The 3,439-nt window shown below is 35.8% G+C and overlaps 1 pseudogene; it reads right to left on the reverse strand.

The window, feature by feature from the left end:
* Positions 1 to 1,867: 1,867 nt before the first annotated feature.
* Positions 1,868 to 2,441, reverse strand: LOC116881454 (annotated as a pseudogene).
* Positions 2,442 to 3,439: the final 998 nt, after the last annotated feature.

Consider the following 3,439-nt stretch of genomic DNA (forward strand, 5'->3'; position numbering starts at 1 on the left):
AAATTGTGACTGTTGGAATGCCTTAAATTAGATTCCCCTCAAAACTTTTATTAGTTAATAGAGCTCAGTTTTATTAGTTCTAACCAAGATCCTATTTCCTCTTTACAATATTCTCCCTGGTTTCTGATAATACTCAGAACATTATCTGTTTTTGTTCTATGTTATTTTTTTCCCTGGTATGCATATTTAACGTCAAGTATAGGAGAGTTTCTTCTACTAATCAGTGAAGTAAATTATGGCCTTTTTAAAAAATAGATTTTGTTTATTTGAGAGAGAGAGAGAGTGCATGTGCACATGCCCTTGAGCCAGGGAAGGGATGGAGGGAGAGAAAGAAGCAGGCTCCCCACTGAGCAGGGAGCCTGATGTGTGGCTCCCTGGCATCCCAGGACCCTGGGATGATGACCTGAGCAAAGGCAGACAGTTAACTGACTGAGCCACCCATGCACCCAGTTATGGCCTTTTAATTTTGATGTCAGACTACTAGAATATTTTTTAAAGAGGGGAGTATAAGAAGACTTACTCACACATACAGAAATGCAGGTGTATCACATTAATGCTTATGGACAACTTAGAAAAAAACTTAAACAAACAAAAAGGAATAATTTAAAATAATATGGTATATTAGGCAGCATTAAAAATGATATGTACTGAAATGAGACTCCACAGTTTAAGAAGCTAAATAAAAGAATACAAAAACATGCATTTGACATATTTTACTGAGCATTAAAGTGGTATATTATAAAAATATACATAAAATAAAATTTGCTCATAAATATAAAAAATTTCAAATTTGTGTTTATAGTCTTGTGTATATTCAGTAATAAACTTGTCTTTATGCATAATATAACCAGTAAATATAAAAAATTAAAGTAATTTTCTTTCATTCTAGAAAGCTTGGATTATACAGAAAAATTCAAATAATAAAATTAAAATTAACTGTAATGTGTAATGTAAATGGTTTTTTGACTTTTATTAAAAATTTTGCTCCAGATTTTTAATTTTTCCAAAGAACTTCAAACCAGAAACAGGACACACTTAATCAAGTCTTTCTGGAAAAAATCTCAGTCAATGTAGTAATTTCACCTTAATTTTTGAGCAAATATGCTAGGAATTCTAATTGCTAGTTTCTTTGTACCACATTTGAAAGTGTGTGTTTACCAATTCTTATTTAAGAATTCCAGTGTTCTTTGTAGATGACCAGGTCAGCACAGTGCCATGTCTCCTTCACATCTGATGTCTATTTCTCCTGCTGGTCAACTGTTAGTTGATTAGGATTTTCCCATAGATTATCTTGCAGACTTTCTTGCAGCTTTTTCATCTGTTTTTGGATGTGGAAATGTCCATACATTTTTCATTATACCCTGAGGAATTAGTCACAAATTCCAAAAGTGATTTCTGTTTTTCATCTATGTCAAACAGCTAGCTCTCTCAGTTAAATTCTTTTTGTTGGACGTGTGTGTGTGTGTGTGTGTGTGTGTGTGAGAGAGAGAGAGAGAGAGAGAGATTATTGCTTGTCTACTTATTTTTTCTTTTCTTTTATTTTATTTTTGAGTTTTCCAAAAATTTACTGAAGCAGAAACAAGTTGGTCAGATACTTGTTGGCAAAAGTAGTTGTGATGGTATTCAAAAATACTTTTCAAAAAGTATTCTAGCATAGGTTTTCTTCACAAACTAGATTATGCTGAAAACTTTTTTTCCTAAATCTTTCAGGAGTGTTAGTTCTTAAGACCTAGAGATTATTCCTATTCCGATCTATCTTGTGCTCCTGAAAAACTGCAGAAAGGCATTTGAAAGCTGTTTCTTTGAGATACAGATTTCATTTTTATTCTTGCCAGTAATCTATTGCTGCACCAAGTGTGTGTAATTTTCACTGAAGGTCATGGTGATGCCGAGAAGTTTCACTGATAACCTGCCCATCTCCAGTTTCAGCCATCTTAATCAGAAGTATCCTTTCTGATTGAGGGTCAATCAGACGGAGTGAATCCAGATTGGTTTCCCTCAGGTTCAGGGAAGAAGCGTTTGGAAGGGGCAGAGCCATCCCTCTCTCCTGCCTTCCGGCAGCTTCCTGTAGGTGGCAGTCTCATTGTCAGGAGCCATCTAGACATTCTGCAGATCTTGGTATTCCCAAAGGCGACCTTCGTTCATGTTCTGAGTATCATCCTGCAGGCGGCCAGTAGTGTCTCGATAGCCAGCTTCAAGGGCATTCACTCCCGTTTCACTCATCTGGTGTTCAAAGGACTCAGTTCCTCTGAGTGCACCCACTTCACAGGTGAGGGATGCACCTGTCTCCGGTACTCAAGTAACTCCAGCTTCTCCTGGCGCAGGGCATCATTTTCCAGTTCACAGTCTCAGAGAGGTCAGCAGACTGGGACGTGTGCCTCTCCGCAGCCTCTAGAAGCTTCTCCGCAGCCACTTTCATATGGCTGGCGCCCATCACTCATGACTTGCCTCCTTATTTTAAATTTAGTTTTACTTACAATGAACATTTTGAGATCCAAACCTATTTTTTTTTTCCAAGCAGTCTTTCTCTATTTTGTTGATATCCTTTTGGAAGGACATGCTTGGAATTTAGATAAATGTTTGTTATCTCAGTATCATCAGCTCTAGGTGAATGTTGTCACATATCTCAGGAACCTAACCCTCATTCCTTTGTGCTGCCAGAGCATTTCATGGGGGCCTTTTACAATATTTGTTTAAACAATGACTCTTTGCTATCGTTTTATTACTGAAGTTTGCCAACTATCTATGATAGTTTATTCAAACATTATCCCTCACTCTTGGTAGGTGCATATGTAAACCCGTATTTAATAAAAGCCACATTGCAGGGATTAGGATTTTATGAGGTATGTGTATGGCACTGAATCTGTTGATAGTTCCCTGAACACATTTATATCATTTATCTGTGCTCTCTCTCCCTGTTCTTTTCACTCACCTCCACCCTTTACCGTATGTAAAATTTTCCTGTTCTCTTTTGTAAGATCTTCCTAAACTTCTGCATTTCTCTAGTACATGGTACATGGAAGGGAAAGTTTTGAACTAACATGCATTTATTTAGAGTTTTAGAATTCACACCTTTATTCAATGCAAAGACATTAGGATTGGGGGGGATTAAAAATATCCCATACAATAACCCCCTTTTTTGTTCATATCTTAATATTTTCCAAACATCAGGCTCAAGTTGAAGATTTAAGAGGTGATTTTACTTTGTTAATTTTTATGATAAATATATGTACATTTAAAAAATATAAATACTTTATTGTATATGACATATTTTTGTAGGAAGGATTTGAAGTGTAAATTAAATAGATCCACACATGTGTACATATATACATATGTGCACATTTATGTATTTGAAGAATTACCAGCAGAAAATAAAGATCATAAAAAGGAAGAGAGAGAACATCCCTGAAGGGTAAAGTAACTGAATATTAAATTCATT

This window comes from Lontra canadensis, unplaced genomic scaffold, assembly GCF_010015895.1.
Source record: "Lontra canadensis isolate GAN:19392208 unplaced genomic scaffold, GSC_riverotter_1.0 scaffold74, whole genome shotgun sequence".
NCBI lineage: Eukaryota > Metazoa > Chordata > Mammalia > Carnivora > Mustelidae > Lontra > Lontra canadensis.